The sequence below is a fragment of the Anarhichas minor genome, unplaced genomic scaffold (assembly GCF_050575085.1).
Source record: "Anarhichas minor isolate MPS153535 unplaced genomic scaffold, ASM5057508v1 ptg000136l, whole genome shotgun sequence".
NCBI classification, from domain to species: Eukaryota; Metazoa; Chordata; class Actinopteri; order Perciformes; family Anarhichadidae; genus Anarhichas; species Anarhichas minor.
Window position 1 is genome coordinate 18,827,912 of NW_027466582.1, and position 21,331 is coordinate 18,849,242.

The following is a 21,331-nucleotide window of genomic DNA, read 5'->3' on the forward strand; positions in this document are numbered from 1 at the left end:
GTGGAAAAAGGTTCATGCTCAACTTCAGGTGGACTCATGAAGAAGGGATGCAGGCTACTGTAGGAAATTTGGATTTAGAACTGTGCTTTAAGAAATTATAATAGAAGTGTTTAATGATTCATAATTAAGAATTCATAATTAGTCATAATTATAGGAGTGTTTTTTATAGTTAGAAATGTTTCTTAGTAGAATTAGTAGCACCTCTTACAGGTGGATAATAATATAGCACATACTTGGGGAGTACCAGCTATGCTTGTAAAACGTGTGACGTTTTTGCCAAAAGTTGCAAATCCTATCTTTATATAGAATGTTTATCATAGAAGTGTTAAACCATAAAAGACAGTCATTGAATGTATTAAACTGTAAAGAGTAGCGGAGGGATAGACAGAGATTTCTAGACAGGCAATTGCAGCGGACGCAGAAGGAGCATCACCCGAGCCAGGGGTCCTAGCTGGCTGAGAGAGAAGGAGGAGCCAGCTGGAGTTAGCCAATAGGAACTAAGATGGACAAGAGGGGAGGGGTTTTCAAACTGTGAAGAGGGAGTCAGAGAAAGATTCTGTCTCTTGCTCCTGTACCACCGGGTGGGTGGTAATGCTTTCTGGGGGGAGGCACGGGGTCATATTTTATGTAACTGTAAATAATGTACTTCACTTTGCAATTGTTTTAGCTTCTGAAGTATGAAATACTTTTGTTCATAATTGAAACCGGCTGACTTTTTAGTAAGGCCGGGTCAAAGGCGGTCTTCCCCACAGTTTAAGAGGCTCTCGAACTCAACACTACCCAGAGTCAATCAACGCAGTCAATAACAATTCATATGACTTTATTATTCTTCTGTGCAAATTCAAAGGATAAGACTGGTCTCCATAAGAGACGTGTGTCCAGGGCCCTCTCAGGACCAGGATCCGGCCCTGCTGTCTCGTCTCTTACATTCATCAATAAGAAAAACATAGACGATACTGCTGACAGGGGATCAGTCCAGCAGCTAAACAGCAACGACGAGTATTTTATCACGTTTAGTGTTTTTGTTTTTCTTACATTTCAAGTACACATTTGCATGGCGACTGAGATTCTTGTTGAGAAAACCAACCTCGCTTATTCTCACAAATACATAATCAATAATTAGCGGGCAAGATTTGTCAGCTGTTTAACGAGATGTAGAGATCCAGAGACCATCAGTGGGTGACGACCAGTGTGTTCAGGTCTTCTGATCCTGGTTCTGTTCCCAGCTTTGACCCCTCAGATGAATTCTATAGTTATATCACTAAAACAAGTAAACCGACAAACACAAGGTGCAGGGTTCATGGGTCTTACAGTCACACTCACTGTAAAAAGTGCAAACACACACACACACACACACACACACACACACACACTGGGCGACCTTTACAGTGGCTACTGTTGAAGGTGGAGTCAGTGATTCTGCAGAAAGAGTTCATATTTGAACTCAACAACCCAGTCAAATAAAAAAAGATTTACCTTCCACTGCCTTTCTCTTTGTACACCCATGGAAGTGTTCCTCTGTCCTGTGCCCCAGCACCAGCGCTCTCTGTTGCTGATTGGCTGGAATAGTGTATGTTCCCCATCAGAGCCAGGACTGCATCTGAACACCAGATGTGCACTCACAGAATGGACAGCTAACTGACTGAGGAGATATTCACTGACTGTGACCAAAAGTGTTCTGATTAAAATCACTGACTCCACCTTTCAAAGGGCTACTGGTAGTTCCTGACTGAGAACTTGATGCTGTGCTTGTGGAGGCGGTCAAGGAGACTGGTTTTATGGGATGCAGCTCCTGGAGTGTACACCCCTCCTCTGTCAATCACAATAGAGCTAGCGAGAGAATGAGGGATGATGCTTGAAGAGAGGAGGAAGGCAGATATAGATGAGACAGAAGGTTTTCACCAAATCTCCCCGTTTATGAAGAGAAAACGGACTAAACTGACCTCCTGGGCAGAGAGTGCAGCTCATTCAGCAAGGTTACGGCTGCTTGTACCAGAGCAGAGGCTGTAGCGACATAACCAGGCTCTGTAAACCAGAACAAAAACACAAACAAGATAAAAACAGCTCCAGAAATGGTCAACGTTCATTTAAATTTTTTTTTACTATTTCTTTTGTTTATTAGCGGTTTTCAAATGACAACAAAGACCAAAGTGAATTGAAGTGTTTAATCTAGATTTAAGTAAATGACTGACAGGAGTTTAGCCCACTAAACTGCTGTCCAGGATAATTGAAATGCTCGCTTGCGCTTCAGATCATCAACTTTGTCTTTTCTCGCGAGTGCCCGATCGCTACTGAGCATGAGCAACTCTCAACAGAGACGAGAAGGAAGCGTGACGGCTCACTCCTTAGCTACTTCCATCATCAGCTCTGGAACAACAACATGTGTTTGATTCTTTTTACCACTTACCAGATCGAACAAGGGAATTGCTAGATGTACCATCAACCCCGCTTACACCGTCCTGCTGCTCTTAAACATAAATGTGGAAACGAAAAATTAGTGATGCTATTAGTGCCACTGCCATGCATACACATGTTATCTTTCATACAATACTGAACTATTAAAATAATGGACACATTCATGTTTAGAGAAAAAAAAAAAAAAATTTTAAATAGTCTAATCAACCAAAAATTTCGCGGACCCCCTGCAGTACCTCCGCGGACCCCCTAGGGGCTGCGGACCCCCTGTTGAAGACCTCTGCTCTAAAGCGTAATATAGCAAAGACAACGTTAAGTAATACAACTAAAGTAATACAGTTTTTTGTAGATTAAAGAACTGTTCAGTTTTCTTTAATACTCAGAGAAACTATGAAACATGAGACAGATGAGAGGTAGTGCATATCAACAGAAGCTCTCTCATGGCGTACAAAAAAGGTGGATAAACTATAAACTTTAGTCGCCAACATACAAGACAAGATATACAAGATATACAAGACTATAACCACTAAAACAATATATCAATTCATCATTATTACTATTATTGTTGTTGTTCATTTGGTGTATTGGTATTAGATTTGAAATGCCAACCATTAAAACTTTAAAAATATATATTTAAACCATGCATAAACTGTAAAAATGAATAGGACTGTCGACTCCGGCCACTAAACCAGTTAACTTGGGCAGCCAATATTTCCTGGAGTACTACTGTACCTGTTTGTTTGCTGGTTGTGCTGCTGCTCCAGTACAAGGTGGAGCCTGCTCATCTTGCAGCTAATGGAGTTTGCTGGCCTCCATGTGTTCAAAGGAGGGCATTCTAATAGTGTGATGCAGCTGGCGAGCTCGTGCTGTGATCCTCAAACCTCTGAGTCTGCCCCGTCCCTGTCGATCGTTGCATCATGGGTTAGGGTTAGCTTACAGGCGCTGGGTTCTTTACAACGAGTAAACGTGAACACTGCTGTTCTCTGGGGCACTTTAGTTCTATACTGAAGGTCTTTCCTTTTCACTGGTGACTCTTTACAGCCACCTGAAGGCTGCAGGTGTCTGTTCCATCTGCACAGTCAAGCCACAGTTATGCGCGACAGATCCGCTGGTTACATTTGAAGCAGCCAGCCTCAGACTGTTGTAAGATACACAGAGCTCACATTAAACGTGCACTTTTGATGAATTGTTCTACACTGTTTCTTCTGCATCGACAGGCGTGTTGGAGACGGACGCATTGAAAACAGCTCACAAAGCTCCACGAAAACATTGTAAATCACTTTATCAAGAATGTAACCTCATCATCATCATCATCATAGTTTGACAGCTTGTGGAAATTAGCTTCTTCCCTTTCTTGCAGAGTTAGATGAGAAGATAGATACCACTCTCTAAATATGAATCGATAGCCAGCAGCCTGTTAGCTCGGCTAACATGAAGCGTATAGACCTAGAACAGCACACAACCCTCCATAAAACCACAGCATCTCATTTTCACACTTTGGTTTTTGGGCTTTAGAGATGGCTGTCAATCAAATCTGATCGAACATCACCCACAAAGTCCTGAAGAAGTTTTTCCGTGTTAAACTCTTGATGAATATGTGGGTCAGATTGATGCCTATTTGGTTGAGAATATCGAATGTTTTAGAGAAATACTTATGAGTTCAGGGGCTTTAAGCATCATGTCAAACTCTGCTGGACTGGCTGGATCCTTTACATTTGAGTTTTCTCAAATCGTCGTGTGGATTACAACACCATCTGGTGTGCACACAGAGGATTACTCAAATAGTCCCTTACATGTGGAGATGTGGTTAGAAAGGTTTATTCTGTGTGATGTCTTTCAGGTGAAATGCACCTTTATTGTAGTGATTTACAATCCATGATCTCTCTGAAGCGTAATAGAAGATAGTGGAGCAGGGAGGAAGTTCTGCTGCTGGTGGATGAGCTACATCAGAGAAATCATATAATATTTAAATATATAGTAGACCAGGGGTATTTCATTAGAATTCAACGAGGTACTTTTAGAGAGAATCTCCTCATGCAAAGGTCCAGAACATCACAATAATGTTTAATTTGTGCTGACTTAGTCCCATATATATTGAAGTAGACAACAGTTGTATCAACATCTGTATGTAGCCAACAACTGACTGTCAAATCAAAGAAAGAAAGTTTGATTGAATAATATCTTAACAATATTTATTGTCTGTTTTCAAATTGAACTGGATGAATTATAAATAATACAACTCTAAAGCGAGGATCCACTCGACTACAGTACGTTTGTGGAGAAGCCTTTTCAAATTTCTAAGAACCGGGGGATTGTTAAGAAACTTGCAAATATGAAAAGCAAAGTGTGGACCAACTATTCCTCTACATTGCTGTCACATGTGTCAATACACAAGTAAAGAGTTTACAATATGACGTACCAGATTAAGGGGATTAACACAGTGAAAACTTGAATTGAATTCCTAAAATCTTAATCCCCAACCCTATCTGCAGGTCAACCGGAGGAGAAGAGGAGTCCTAGGCCCACCGGAGGAGAGGAGTCCCAGTTCAACCGGAGGAGAGGGGTCTCAGGTCCACCGGAGGAGAAGAGTCCCAGGTCCACCGGAGGAGAAGAGTCCCAGGCCCACCGGAGGAGAACAGGAGTCCCAGGCCCACCGGAGGAGGAGAGGAGTCTCAGGTCCACTGGAGGAGAAGAGTCCCAGGTCCACCGGAGGAGAAGAGTCCCAGGCCCACCGGAGGAGAAGAGTCCCAGGTCCACCGGAGGAGAAGAGGAGTCCCAGGCCCACCGGAGGAGGAGAGGAGTCCCAGGTCCACCGGAGGAGAAGAGTCCCAGGCCCACCGGAGGAGAAGAGGAGTCCCAGGCCCACCGGAGGAGAAGAGGAGTCCCAGGCCCACTGGAGGAGGAGAGGAGTCTCAGGTGCACCGGAGGAGGAGAAGAGTCCCAGGTCCACCGGAGGAGAAGAGTCCCAGGCCCACCGGAGGAGAAGAGGAGTCCCAGGCCCACCGGAGGAGAAGAGGAGTCCCAGGCCCACTGGAGGAGGAGAGGAGTCTCAGGTCCACTGGAGGAGGAGAGGAGTCCCAGGCCCACCGGAGGAGAAGAGTCCCAGGCCCACCGGAGGAGAAGAGGAGTCCCAGGTCCACTGGAGGAGAGGAGTCTCAGGCCCACTGGAGGAGGAGAGGAGTCCCAGGTCCACCGGAGGAGAAGAGGAGTCCCAGGTCCACTGGAGGAGAGGAGTCTCAGGTCCACCGGAGGAGAGGAGTCCCAGGTCCACCGGAGGAGAGGAGTCCCAGGTCCACCGGGGCGGCTGTGGGTGAGAGGTAGAGAGGGTCGTCTAACAATCTGAAGATCGAAAATTCGATCCCGGGCTCCTCCTGTCCACATCATGGTAGCACCTGTCATCAGTGTATGAATGGGTGTGAATGGGTGAATGGTGACACGTGTCATATGATGTACAGACTTTATTAAAACAATTATTATAATCATGCATTCAATAAAATATGATTTGTGATATTTGGCTAAAATTAAATTGATGTGACCTCACTTCCAAATTTAAATGATATTAAATTTTTTTACTCAGTTTTAAACGGACATTACTGAATAAAGTATATACTAGAAATAATCTGAATAATGATAATGATAATAATAAATACTAACAACAACAATCATGATAATAATAATCAAAAAAGTTTCTGAAGTTATGATGTTAACCTCAGTTAATGTATAATCAGTTCATTGAAGTTTCTTAAAAATTAGGATCAACTTTGAATATTAAGAAATAGGTTTGTGATTTTAAATTATGAGTCTGATAACAGTTGTGAGAGGTTTTGACTCAAATCTGTTTACATTTAGCTAAAGTGTAAAGATTTAATCATGAAAGATCCGTGGTCTATTTTAGTGGTATATACAGTACACCAAAGCGCGTGTGTGTTTTTTTTTTTTTTTTCAAATTTACATTTGACCTTATTGACCTTATTCACACGTACATGAGAGTGTATCAGTAAGTTAAAAACACTGACAGTTTGCCTTTGTCCTGAATGTTCTTTAGTAGCTGAGTTCCCTGTTTCCACCTGGCTCTGTTCAGATTATCTTTAATATTGCTCACTCTGCTGGTTAACAGGGTCCTAATTGGACCCAAGCTTATTCATGAAAGAAAGGACCCAACAGAAACAATCCCGTTATCCATTGTGGATTTCAACTTTCTACGAACTCGAGAAACACAATAAGATAAAATCATGACATCTGAGAAAGACACTGAAATGTTGAAGATGCAGTGTGTGAGCTGTTTGAGAACCCGTTTCAGTGCTCAGTCGTCTACTTGAAATGAAAAGGTGTGTGTGTACGTGTGTGTAGGAGGTATTGTGTGTGGTTCCTGCCAGTAAAGTCCTGAGAAGCTACAGAGCTGCACTTTGATATTTCCCTTTTAAAAACATCCTTCATGAAAATATTATCTCAAAATAGCTATTGTGAAGCTGAGATGAATGAAGCGAGGTTGATTCAAACATAAGTCAAAACGGCACTACTTCACCTACAGGAAGCCATTTTCCAATGTCTCCTGTGTGAAGCCATCCATCTGCATCGATGGCCTCCGCAGTCTTCTCGGGGTCCTTCAGGTAGCCCTGGAACACGTTAAGGCCCTTCACACACACACCTAGACACCAACACACACACGTATGAGTGACGTAATATTATGGTAAAAGACAGAGCTTCTGTGAAGATGTCTGCTTGTCTTTGTGTTTCACCTCTCCCTCCCCGTTTACAGCCAGGTAGTTCATCTCGGGCACATCCACCAGTTTAAGTGAGTTACAGGGCAGAGGAGCTGCAACGTGACCTGCGGGCATGAGGTCAAGTTCAGAGCATTCACTCAACTTTTTCTTTATAACTCAGAGCGTTGAGAGATGTAACACTTGAGTAAGTCGTTCTTATTTATTACCTGCTTTCCAGTCTCCGGGCATGGTCATGGTGCATCCAGCAGTACACTCTGTGTTCCATAACCTTCATAGAACTGAGACAAAGAAAAAACACATGATTATTAGTATTATCATGACTACTACTGCTGCTACAAACACAGGATTATGCAACGTAGAACCTATTGGGGACAGAGAAGGAGCATTTCTACTTTTTTGTTTAAATTACCTGTTGCACTGCAGATTTTCAGGACAGGTGATAGAAAGAGACATAGATATCAAGATAACATTTGAAACAAGGGCCTGTGTGTGTGTGTGTGTGTGTGTGTGTGTGTGTGTGTGTGTGTGTGTGTTACCTGACAGCCTATTGCAGCTCTGAGCAAGGTGAGGACAGTAGGAGGGATGGGAGCAGCTCCTGTCAGCATGAGACGCACGTGACCTCCGAGGCTGGCCTGTAGAGGGCAGCACACTGCGTTAATGCTTGACAGCTCTATCAGTCACATCCACAACACATTCATGTAAATCTTAAAATGCCACATAATGTTTATGCCTTTACAGCTGTCTGAGGCTGATAACAATGCTGTACACATTTGACTGTGTGCTCTTAGGAGATTAATCAATGCCTTATATGATAAGCTAAGATAATACATTTGCAATGTTGCAGCAGAAAAGGAGATTGTGCAATAACAAGAAGCATTAGTAAACTAAAGCAAGATATAATGAATGAGTGAGACTGTAAAAATGAAATGTAATCAGTATACAGATTAAACAGTTGAGTTCACATTATTGCACATATGAATTATTATTTAAGATACTAGGTAAATCTTAAAAGTAGGAATGATGAATAGAAAGCTAAATGTCTTCTTTATAGCTTTATATATAATAAACTATATATAGTACAGTGTATATCTACATACTGTACATATATGTATTCCAATTTTTCCAATTCATTAATTCAAAGTTTTCAATTAAATCATGTAAACATATTGTGTCATGCAGCTGTAGGCTCACAGCATCATATGCGTTATTCAAAGATCACATACAATATAGAGAAAGGCTGTCCCTATAGTGATGAAGAAAGATTATTACCATATATATTTATCTTATAACCTGTTCTTAGCTTTAATCTATGGTTTGTGTCCTTCTCTTCACACATCTACACCAATAGGGCCCCATTGTATGAGTCAGTTTGAAGTGCAGGCTGCACTAGTTCCCTGTTAGGGCTGGTGACATCAGAGGGTGAAGGGAATAGTCAGATAACCTACTTTTATGATAAGATAACAGTCTTTGGTGTATAAATGACTCTTTTGTGATCAGTATCAGTCCCCTTACTATGATAATGACAGACATACGTATATACACATGGATTTTTGATTTTTAGTTTCCTATTCACGTTCTGCTTATAATTCATGTTTGTTTAACTGTGCACATTTCAAAGATGAACAAAGGTATGGATGAAACATTTGCTTTATTGGATGCAATAACTGTCCGTGAACATCCAGTTCACATTTGATGACATTATGATCATTGTTTCCAGAGATACATGTGATAAGGCAGACGCTGTCCCTTTTGGAGAAGCCTACATTTGCGGTTTTGGGGAGAATCCAAACATCAACCAAAAAAACTCATTTAGCAGTAAAATATTTCATACAACAGTCCATTTCTTTAAAAACTAGACACATTAAAGTTAGAAAAACCTGGTTGTGCTTTGTTCTACCTCGGGTAGGGGTAACGAAAAAACGAAAGGCTTTTTGGGGGATTTGTTCTTCTAGTTTGTAGTTGAGTGAGTGCATCGTGCCCTAGATATTGGATATGTTAGAATATTAAATAAATGTGGAATAACATAACGTCACCTGTGGAATAAACACATGTACATTGTAAATCTTTAAAAATAATACAACTATAATCATAATAAATAATGTAAATTAAACAATAATTATCTATAATTATGAACAATTTTGAACCTGAGCCCTAAATAAAATGTCTTGTTTTGCCCCGAAACAGCTAACGAGCTTTCTGGATGGACAGTTGGTTATTGAGCGGTGCAGCTCACAGTTGACCCAGTCCAGCAAAGTCACTTTACAATGAGAAAGGGAGATTTTTCTAGTTTATGCTGTAGTCACAGTAGTTCACTGTATTTGAGGACAGGTCACGCGCCCCTCTCAACGTAATACCAGAGCACTGAGACAGCTGATATGCAGCAATAAGCATTTAGAAATAATTACATTCATATATTAAAGATATCTGATATTTTCAGCTTTGCTTTTAATGACCATGAAATAAAGGTGGCTCAATAATGCTTCACAGACTTCCTGTATTGTATATGTGGTGTTGCAGTTAAAGTCTGACATGAACACATAGAGTACCACAAATGAGGTGAGGGCTCTGTGTAGTTATCCACTGTTCATTTACAGAAATATCTCCTCTCCTCTGACAGCTATGCCAGAGCTGAGGACGGACGTTGAAATCATTGTTGCTGATGTGTCTGTCGAGGAATCGCTGGCCATCATGTGCCAACAAGGCGTGGTGATTCTCAACTGTGTGGGCCCTGTAAGTATGTTATCCACACTTTGTCTCAGGGAGGGGGGCGAAGGAGACTTTCAGATGACATTTGACACACGTTTGTGAATTGGATTCGAACCGACAACACTGAAATATTGTGGTTTGTGTAGAAACTATTCTCTCTATGCTCTTTGTCCTTTCAGTACAGGTTTGATGGCCAACCAGTGGTCAAAGCCTGCATAGCAAATGGAGCTCACTACATAGACATCTGTGGGGAGCCTCAGGTAGGAAAAGAAATGTCCACTGTGTTTTTTAGGTGTTGATTCACTGTGTTACTTTGTATTATAGCTCGGTTATAACTCATCTTTAAGTAGACGGACTATATCGACTTCTCTGTGCGTGGCGGTTCAGGTGCATTTAGTTTTGGTGTGTACGTGTGTGTATCCATCCTCTATAGTTCCTAGAGCGCATGCAGCTCGAGCACCACACTAAGGCGTTGGACAGGGGAGTGGATGTGATCGGCAGCTGTGGCTTCGACTCCGTACCGGCCGACCTGGGTGTTCTCTACACACAGAAGCAGTTCAAAGGTAAAAACAGAAGGCTCAGTCAGCCATTGAGAACCATAGAGCCTGTAACTGGTTTACTCAATGAAGTCGGTAAAAAGTTAAACATTCTAGTATTCTCAATATATAAAGGTGTACAACACTAGACACTCACTTTTAAAACCTGATGCTTATATATTCATTTTCTTTAGTAGTAACTAGATTAAGTAATTAATCAATTCAGTCTTTTAACTGACTTGGCTGCAGTGCCAGTCCTGTTTTTAAAGGTGAGCATGCTCACGTCACATAACTGTCAGTCAGAAGAAACTAATCGTGTCTTCACATCAAACCTTTGGTGTGTACGGAGGGGACTCTTGGATAGCACTGGTTTCCTCTGCGCTGTCCGTGACCCAGGTTAAAGCCATCTCAACCCCCTTGCAGGACTTGGATGGCCACGATGCCACTTAGCGGTTCGCCGTGTACGGCTTCGCAGACAGCGGATCCCTCCGCCAGCTGAGGAAGAAGCTCGGCCACAAGCCGCTGCCTGTGGTGGGAGCCAAAGTCAAAAAGAGGTGAGGCTATAACTGAGCCATTACTGTCTGGAGCTTGGCAGCGATTAGTGAAGGAAGGTGTTTCTTTAATGTACAGCAGAGAGGGATTTTCCTCTGACACTGATGCATCTTTTTGACGCCTGACCTTCGTTTCAATAGTTTGATTCCAGAGTGAAATATGGAGTTTTTTTTTATCATTTTTAATATAGTTTCATTTCAGCAAATGCAATCCTCACCAAGTATATTTAATTTGATGTAATGAACATGTGGTGCAGGGGGGGGGGGGGGGGTAAAATGAGCTGGAATACACTAAATGAGTAAATGGTGAGCGTTGGCCACTGTGCTTCCTCCTTTTGTAATTTGGTGTGTGTGTGTTCGTCCAGGGGGTTTGTGTTTTTCAGCAGAGAGATGGAGCAGTAGGCCATCCCATTCATGGGTTCTGACCCCTCAGTAGAGAACCCAGCGTTTCTGTCACGGGGCATGATGGAGGACTCAAACGCAGACCAGAAGTAGAGTGAAGTGGGAATTTAATGAACACACGACACTTACAAGAACACACAGGGAATTCACGGACGAGAATAGAGACGAAGGGGGGAAATCCAGCAGGACGAGGCAGACGTGGGGAACAGGACAAGCCAAACTGGCGGGTAGACATGGCAATGATCTGGCAGTGAGTGACTGAGAGGCAGGGGTTTAAATAGTGGCTAGAACAGGTGAGGAGAGTTGTGCTGATGAGGGAGTGCTTGATTAGTGATCAGAGGCAGGTGAAGGGAGTTAGACTGGTGCTGAGGGAGTGGCTGACAGGTAGAGTGAGGAGCTCTAGCTGTGGCATCATAATGAGGTTATTAGGAGATGGTTCAACTGTAGTAGGACAGCACTGAAGGCCCAGGTATAAAATGCACGGCCCGCCACAGCATTAAGGTAAAGCTCACACATACCTGCTGTGGATATTGAAAACCTAAATAAAAAGAAAATGTAGCTTGTGGTTAAACGCCAAATGTTAGCATCTAAACCTTTTGTAAATCATTATCCCACTTATTATGATTATTATTATTATTATATGATTCTTCTTCTTCTTCTTCTTCTTCTTCTTCTTCTTCTTCTTCTTCTTCTTATAGTAGCTTTCAAGTGCTGCATGTGATATGTGTGCACTAATATAGCAGCAGACGCCTATAATCTATATCTGTGTTTTTCATTGTAACACAAGAAATACAGCAAACAAAGAGCAGAGTGTTTGTTTAAAGGTTCTCTTTATGATATTCTGACCTTTAATATTATGCTATTTAGACTATCACACAAGAAATAGTCATCTATCCAGAGCTATTTATTCAACCAATAAACAACAGATATATAAATAAATAAAACATACAGCAATCATTTAGCTCATGATCTCAGTTCAAGTGCTGGAGGAACTTCTTTATTGTCCTGGAGAATGCAGCTTCAGTGTGACCGAGTCTGCTTCAGCTTCTGGGGAAACATCACATACATGGTGTTGCATCAGTTTATGGTTATTTATGAGAGAGTGCTGTTGAAGAGGATGATGCATGAATGCATATCCAGTATCAATCTGTTGTTACTGCAGTTAGAGTAGCTGTACTGTAGTTAGCTGCTCCCTGTGGAGAAGACAGTTCACTAACATGGGACACTGAGGAATGAAGAATGTTAGTTCATGTGTGTGTGTGTGTGTGTGTGTGTGTGTGTGTGTGTGTGTGTGTGTGTGCGAGCGTCACGTGATCACATGTATGTCGAGAGCCAATCTGAGGCAAGAATTTGCCCTACCTCTGCTTATATTTAATTGTTTATTCTTCAAAAAAAATTAAAATCTTGCAATTTGACTCTTACTCTGCAGAAATACAAGTGATTGACATGACGTGACTGACATTGTGTGAAGTCTCTGTTATCAGAAAACACTAATAATGACTTTGTCCAATAGAGCAGCTTGAGTCCACAGTGGTGAAATGTAACTAAATACATTCAGTCAAGTACTTCTGTACAATGTTGAGGTTCCTATACTTTACTTTCTTGTACTACTTTACTACATTTCAGAGGCTAATATTGTACTTTTTACTCTTCTACACTTATTTGATACATTTAGTTACTTTACAGATTCAGAGTACTAAAAATAAATATAATCAACAAATAACGGATGATGTAGACTTTATTGATCCCTTGCTACCTGGCAGTAAATACAGTAACAAACTGCATCATTAAAGCAATGTACATATTCATGCATTATTATAATCCAATAATAAGTAATGTAGGACTTTAACTTGTATTTATATACTGTGGTGCTGCACCTTTGACTTGACTAGAGTCAGAGATCTGAGTAGGTGATGAAAGGTGATGAAAACACATGAAAACACTCAAAGTGAAGTTTCTATAGAGTCTGAAGCAAACACACTTCATATGCAAAGTTGTCTTTATTGAAAAGCAGGAAATGTGCAGAATAAAGTGATACAGAGACTTAATATTCATCATTCATTAACAGTGTTAAAAAACAATGTGAAATAGTTTGATTCATTTCATTGACATCAGGTTTAACAGTAGAAATCATATACTATTGATACTTTCTGATATTACCAGTAGTATTACAGTAATATGATAATCACATTGTTTTATAGTGAAAAAGATAAAAAAGTGAAAGAATCCATCATTAAAATGATTTAACTGCATTGTTGTATTGAGCCTTTTCACATCAGTCTGATCTCCTTCACCTTCTATTCCATCCTGTCCTCTCTAATAAAACAGGACTCTTTGATCTAATCAGCAAGTTTAACATTAAACCCATAAACCTTTGATACGTTGTGATACTATTGAGTGACTGTAATATAATGAATCATCATTTTTACATCGAAAAAGAGGAAAAATAGTGAAAGAGTCCATCACCAAAAAGATTTAACTGCATTGCTGGACTTTTCTTTCCACTTCAGTGAGTGTTGGGAATTCTCAGCTCTGCTACCATGAAGAGGGCTTTTTGCTTTCACTGATACACACACAGGTGCTCAATGACGCCACCATTGCCTGCGTTGAGATCTTTCTCGATTACAGTGAGACCAGCCTTCCTGTACTTATTAACCAGAGCTGTGTTGAGAAGCAGGGCGATGGTCTTAATGGGATCGCTGGATTCCTCCTTCTTGTACCACAGGTACACTGGGTTACCACCGGTTCCTTCGTTGAGGTTGACATCCACACTCCTGTATTGTTGCTGCTGATATTCACGAGCCTCCTTGTCACTGATGGACACTTTCAGATCAGCGAGGGCACGCTTGGGGTCGGTGGTCTGACGGTACCAGATGAAGACGTAGGATCCTCCTGCTCCCCTGTTAGTATCTTCATCCACACGGATGTAACCGGTTCCAAACAGGTCGGCGTCTGATCCGTAGGAATCAGTGGCAGTGATGTCGCAGATGTAGGTTTGTTTCTCTCTCTTCACCCAGATGTGGATCCAGGCCCCTCGGGTCTTGCGGTTCAGATCACAGGCCACTCTCTCCCAGCCGAAGCCAAACTTTGCAGCTTCATCTTTTGCATCTGTAGTGACATCAATGTCCACTATGGGAGTATCAAACTCTCCAGACCCTTGGTAGGACCAAAGGTAGACGCTACTACCTCCTGCTCCAGCATTGAGATCTTTATAGATCTTTTTGTACCCTGCACTGATCAATCCAGCAGTCATGTCATCGTTGAATGTAACTTGAAGCTTAGTGATTGCTTTTGGCCCCTCTTTGTACCAAAGATAGATTTCATTTCCACCTGCTCCTTTGTTCAGATCACCTGGGAGCTGCTTGAAGCCCTTGCCTCTGAGATTTTGCTCCTCTCCATCATTGAGGGACACATCAAGTTCTGAGATGTAGGTGGGCATGGTGGGTAACTGCATTAAAGAAAGACACATCATGAGTAAACAGTTAGCAGCATGACTGTGCGTCTTCAGGTGAGCTCCAATATCATCACTACAAATTAAAATATCAGTGCTGAAATATGGATCACCATAATGATATCTAACATGAATTACTTTTTAAATGTGCATGCACACTGCCACCATTTACACTAATCACAGTGAATATAATCAATTAAGATCTGAAATAGAAAACTTTATGTTCCACAACCATAAAACATGACATTCTTGAAGACTTACGTGTCTGCTGACAGTCAGTGATAGAGCGGCAGGAAGAAGTCAGCTGGTCCTCTGGATTCTGTTGTACTCACTGCAGGTCAGCTGCCTTTATATAGAGAGATGGTCTTTCCCATTGTGCAAGTCTTTCCTGTCATGAGTCATATTCCAAAGAAAGTAACATATTGTCAAACCAGAGTGGTATCTTGATAACCTTTGATTAATATCATCAAACTCCACCTCTAAACTCTTGCCAAACAAGCACAAAAGCTTCCTTGTTCCACGGCTCATGTGTCTTTTTTGTTTCTATTTAATCGTTTCCAGCTCAACAAAAAGTTGCAGCTGAACAATCTGGACAAAACTAAATGTCTTAATATTTTAAATCTTGTCTTTTCGGAGCAGTCAAACCTTCCATGTCCAATGGCAGACATGGGTAATACATGTGTTTAATAGCCATAAAATGCAACACAAACGCTGTGATTTAAGTTCCAACAAATGTCGTTGGGGGTTGACTCACACTAAACACTCAAAGTGAAGTTTCTATAGAGTCTGAAGCAAACACACTTCATATGCAAAGTTGTCTTTATTGAAAAGCAGGAAATGTGCAGAATAAAGTGACACAGAGACGTAATATTCATCATTCATTAACAGTGTTGCAAACGGCCCCTTCTACACCCCTTTAGTTACTTTACAGATTCAGAGTAATAATAATGAATATAATCAACAAATCAATAAAGATGTAGACTTTATTGATCCTTTGCTACTTAGCACTATATAAAGTAAAACAACTGCAACATTAAAGCAATGTACATATTGATGCGTTCATAATTATAATTCAATAATATAATTCTTATTCTGAAATAAGCTCTTCTGTGTAATGTTTGCTTTTACTTTTAGTTCTTAAAGTATATTTCGATGTTAGTACTTTTGTACTTTAACTGAAGTAAACTTTTGAATGCAGTACTTTTACTAGTATTTCTACAAAATGTAGCTCATTGTTTAGTTATTATCTGTGAGGAGTCATATTCTAAAGTATATAATATCTTATCAAACTATTGATATCTTGATTACCTTTCAGTAAATATCATCAAACTCAACCTCTGAATTCTTTCCAAAACAATCACCAAAGCTACCTTGTTCCAATGCTCATGTGTTTATTGTGTGTTTATTGATATGTGTTCATATGAACCAGTCCAACCTTCCATGTACAATGGGACACATGGGTGACCCTGTGTCTGTTGGACACGTCCTCAGCGGGGCTGCTGGTAAACAAACAGCCAGTTATTTGAAGACGTCTGAAGGCAAAAGTGTTTATTCACCAACGCTCTCTTCTGACGTCATGTTTCAAACTTCTTATCTGTGACCTCGGCTGTCTAAAGCTCTCTACAGTGTTGGGCCCTCTCTGTGCTGCTGTTACCCTTCTGACGGGTCAGTCTCAGTCTCAATGAATCTAATAAAGAATTACAAAAAAAAGAAGAAAAGTTATGTTTTACTCTCATATTCTGCAAAAATGTTAAAAACAACAACTCAAGCTTTATTTGAGTGAAGTCCACAAAATGAGATTAAATAACAACAATCTAATATATTTACTGTACTTAATAGAGATGAAATGTGGAGCAGGGAGGAAGTTCTGCTGCTGGTGGATGAGCTACATCAGAGAAATCATATCATATTTAAATATATAACAGACTAACACAAGCACTAACAAATGAGTTCATCACTTTAAAGTACTTTTGTACTTTAACTTACCTACATTTTTAAATGCAGGACTTTTACTTGTATTTCTACACTGTGGTACTGATACTTTTACTTGAGTCAGAGATCTGAGTACTTCTTCCACCACTGTGAGTCCAAAACATCACTTTAGCAGTTTGACAACACATGAAAACACTCAAAGTGAAGTTTCTATAGAGTCTGAAGCAAACACACTTCATATGCAAAGTTGTCTTTATTGAAAAGCAGGAAATGTGCAGAATAAAGTGACACAGAGACTTAATATTCATCATTCATTAATGCTGTTGAAAAACAATTATGTGAAATAGTTTGATTCATTTCATTGACATCAGGTTTAACAGTAGAAATCATATACTATTGATACTTTCTGATATTACCAGTAGTATTACAGTAATATGATAATCACATTGTTTTATAATGAAAAAGAGAAAGAATCCATCAGTAACATGATTTAACATCATTGTTGGACTGTGCCTCTTCATATCTGTCTGATATCAGTTGCTTACTCTTTGATTTAATCAGCAAGTTTAACATTAAAACCCATAAACCATTGTTACTTTATGATATTATTGAGGGACTGTAGTATAATGAATCATCATTTTTATGTTTATATCCCAATTTGAAACTCATCTTTTGGTCCTAACCTTCAGTTATTTGCTTTTTCTTTGATTACTTCAGGCCTCTTATCTGTTGCCAGTAACGCAATTATACCCTGTCTGAGAATTCCAAAGAATCTTTCATTGTACCTGTTGTCATTAACCTTCCAGCAGCTCAGTCATTGTGCAGTCATTACCTGTAGGAGTCATATTCCAAAGAATTGTTATTTTTCTGAATACTGTGTCACAACAGATAAAACACACCTTGTTTACCTTTAATTCCATTCCCACACTCAGCCTCTGACTTTCTGCCATAAGTCCTGAAGCTATCTTGTCCACGTCCAGTGATGTTTGGGTCTCACTGCTTGTGTTTGCTTGAACCTGAATCATTATCCTTCTCACGGGCCAGTCTCAGTCTCAAAGACCCAAATAAGTCCAGCACTTGAAGTCAATGTCTGTCCTGCTGACGAGAACATAGTAAACGTCCTGAAAAGCACTGCATCTCTCTGAGCCTGTGTTTGTTTGTTGTCCCACAAACACATGAGCATCCAAGCTGTGTGCCTCTCTCTCTCTCTTCTCCCTCTGTCTCCCTCTCTCTCTCTCTTCTCCCTCTGTCTCTCTCTCTCTCTCTCTCTCTTCTCCCTCTGTCTCTCTCTCTCTTCTCCCTCTGTCTCCCTCTCTCTCTCTCTCCTTCTTGTCCTGTGCTGGTCCATCAGCACACTTTGTGTTCTTATCAAGTGTTTGGTCCAGTTCTGTTTAAGTCACACCTGCTTTGAGAAAGTAACTGTTTCCTTGTTGGGCCAGAATCAGCTTTATTCTTGTTGTTTGCACTCCTGAAGAATGCCACGAATAAAAAGTTGTGAAATATCTGATCAAAGGTTCAAATCAATGAATATAATACACTAAAACTACCCTTTTTATGAACTCTACATATTGAATCAGCTAACGTATTATTTTTTTGTAAAATAATTTCAACATCATAAGGAATTCTCAAGTTAATGTTGTTTTTACAAGTAATAAAAGTAAAGTTTTTTTCTTTAATTTTTCACATAAGTCTAAAATGTCCCTTTATCAGTTTATTAAATTAAATCCCAATTTGAAACTCATCTTTTGGTCCTAACCTTCAGTTATTTGCTTTTTCTTTGATTACTTCAGGCCTCTTATCTGTTGCCAGTAACACAATTATTGCCTGTCTGAGAATTCCAAAGAATCTTTCATTGTACCTGTTGTCATTAACCTTTCAGCAGTTCAGTCATTGTTCAATCATTACCTGTAGGAGCCATATTCCAAAGAATTGTTCTTTTTCTAAATACTGTGTCACAACAGATAAAACACACCTTGGTTACCTTTAACTAAGCTGTGTGCCGCTCTCTCTCTCTCTTCTCCCATAAGGAATTCTCAAGTTAATGTTGTTTTTACAAGTAATAAAAGTAAAGCATTTTTTCTTTAATTTTTCACATAAGTCTAGAATGTCCCTTTATCAGTTTATTAAATGATGTCCTACAAGCACATGTCTCTGGTCTCCTAGTTTGTCCTCCTCGTCCTCTCTCTTCACTCAGGCTTAATGGTGCTGGGCTATCTTCAATCCTTGTGTTTGGCAGGAGTTTGAGGAAGACGCGTCTATCATGAAAAGAAGCAGAACATGAACACACACACACACACACACATTATTTTGGGTGAAATGCACTCTTATTGTGACTCTGCAGACACATTTTAACATTTGGTTTGCAGTTATTATAACATCTGTAACTTCTAATACAGCTGTGTTCTGTTTGAACTCACTCAAAACCAAACTAGATGAGAAATGAGAAGCTGCCAGGGTACAAAGATAAACTACCAAAGACACACCAGAAACATGAGAGTTAAATATTTATCCTGAACATGAGAATGCTGGATTCACCCCACGTCAACAATCTAATTTATTTACAATAAATAATAGAGATGAAACTGAAATGGTGTACAGCCTAGCTGTGTAACCGATACCCCCTCCTAGTGCGAGAGAAGCGCTGGAAGACGGCTTGTTCAGTAACCTCTGACCTAGGTAACGAACGCACCCCCAAGATCTACACGCGAGACCGTCTTAGCCTGCTTAGTGAGGCGAAAGCCAGGATAACTTAATAACACTAGCCACCGCTGTATCACTGATTTCAGGCTAAAAACGTCGGCCTCCCCGACAGCCGGATATCAACGGATTTAGGTGTGTGTGTGCAATAGGTGTGGGAGGACTGGAAGTACCCCAGGGTAGACCCGCTCTAAAGGGCCACTGGAGGAGGAACCCTGTGTGGTTGGGAAACTCACTTGGTTCTTCAGGGCAGCTTAAGGACCCTGGCCCTAACACCCCCAATTTAGATGCCAATCTGACCGCTATTGCTTCCTAATACACAACAGCTAATGTCTAATTATTATCATCACACTGCAACATCACATAAAATACATTTGCAGAGCTTCAAAGTCAATCTGAGCCAACCAAGTTAGTGAATCACAACAATGCTGAACAACACCATCTTAACCTTAGCTTGTAACAGGAATGTCATTCAAAATGTCATGTCTGATTTATTTACCACTGTCAGCCTATCGCAGGGGAAGAGCACTCTTACCTTTAGGAGACTACGAGGACCCCACCAGAGATGAGCAGCACTGGACTTTAGTTGGAATGCACAAAATACAAAACACTTTTATTTGGTTTTCACAAAAAGCAAGTTCAAATATTACATAAAGTGAATATCGGAAAATGATCTAAAAGTTAATACAAAATGTCAAATGTCTAGACCAGGGGTCTCAAACTCAAGGCCCGCGGGCCAAATCCGGCCCACCACGTCATTTTAGCCTCAAGTTAGACTTGATAATAAATATATCCCCTTAGTCGAAATTATGAGATACTTAAACACAGTCACAGAAGCAGCTCTTTGGCTGGTTACTGTACACTTGGAATGGAAATGTATTGTGAGTACATTGAAGACTACTTTAAACGTGTCTTTAAAACACATGAAATACTTCACGTGAGATTGTGCAAACGCACCCTTGAAAGGATTTTAAGCATTGAACAAAGTTATTGTAATAACTTGTTTGATATTTGTCTTTGATATTTTCTTTAATAGTTTGATCTTTGATAGAGTAATGTGGGTTTATTAACCCTAAATTAAAAGGATTTAAGTTATAATAACAGAAATGTGCTTAAATATAGTTTTACATTTATATAACTGCATGTACAATATTTTTACACTTGAATCAACAATAATCAAATGCAGAGACAGTTATTTAACAATATGTTAGGAGTAGTTACAGTTATACAGTCTTACATTTACAACCGGCCCTTTGAGGGAAACTATGATGCTGATGTGGCCCAGAGTGAAGATGAGTTTGAGACCCCTGGTCTAGAGCATGAACCCTCCAGAAGTCATCAAAAAAGCCTCCATCCTTTGTTGTCTCCTCTTATACGCTTCTCCTTGGCGCTTCCTGCAACCTCCAGGTCCATATCGGGTAGAGAACAGATCACTCTCAAGTCATAGTGTGGATTACAACACCATCTGGTGTGCACACAGAGGATTACTCAAATAGTCCCTTACATGTGGAGATGTGGTTTGAAAGGTTTATTCTGTATGATAACTTTCAGGTGAAATGCACCTTTATTGTAGTGATTTACAATCCATGATCTCTCTGAAGCGTAATAGAAAATAGTGGAGCAGGGAGGAAGTTCTGCTGCTGGTGGATGAGCTACATCAGAGAAATCATATAATATTTAAATATATAGTAGACCAGGGGTATTTCATTAGAATTCAACGAGGTACTTTTAGAGAGAATTTCCTCATGCAAAGGTCCAGAACATCACAATAATGTTTAATGGATCACCGTGTCTCACTTTACATGAACTCCCGTATAACCCCCAGTATATGTGCAAGCCAGGGGCGTTTCTAGGATTCAAAGAAAGGGGGGGCTAAGCCCCAAGGAGAGTGGCATGTTTGCGCGCCCCATTTGGGGC

At 40.4% G+C, this 21,331-nt stretch overlaps 2 pseudogenes; both read right to left on the reverse strand.

Moving 5' to 3' along the window:
* Window positions 1–1,712: 1,712 nt before the first annotated feature.
* The window catches only part of LOC142942002 (saccharopine dehydrogenase-like oxidoreductase), a 59,356-nt pseudogene continuing 39,737 nt past the window's right edge, over window positions 1,713–21,331 (reverse strand).
* LOC142941843 (long-chain-fatty-acid--CoA ligase 1-like) lies at window positions 6,921–9,112 on the reverse strand (annotated as a pseudogene).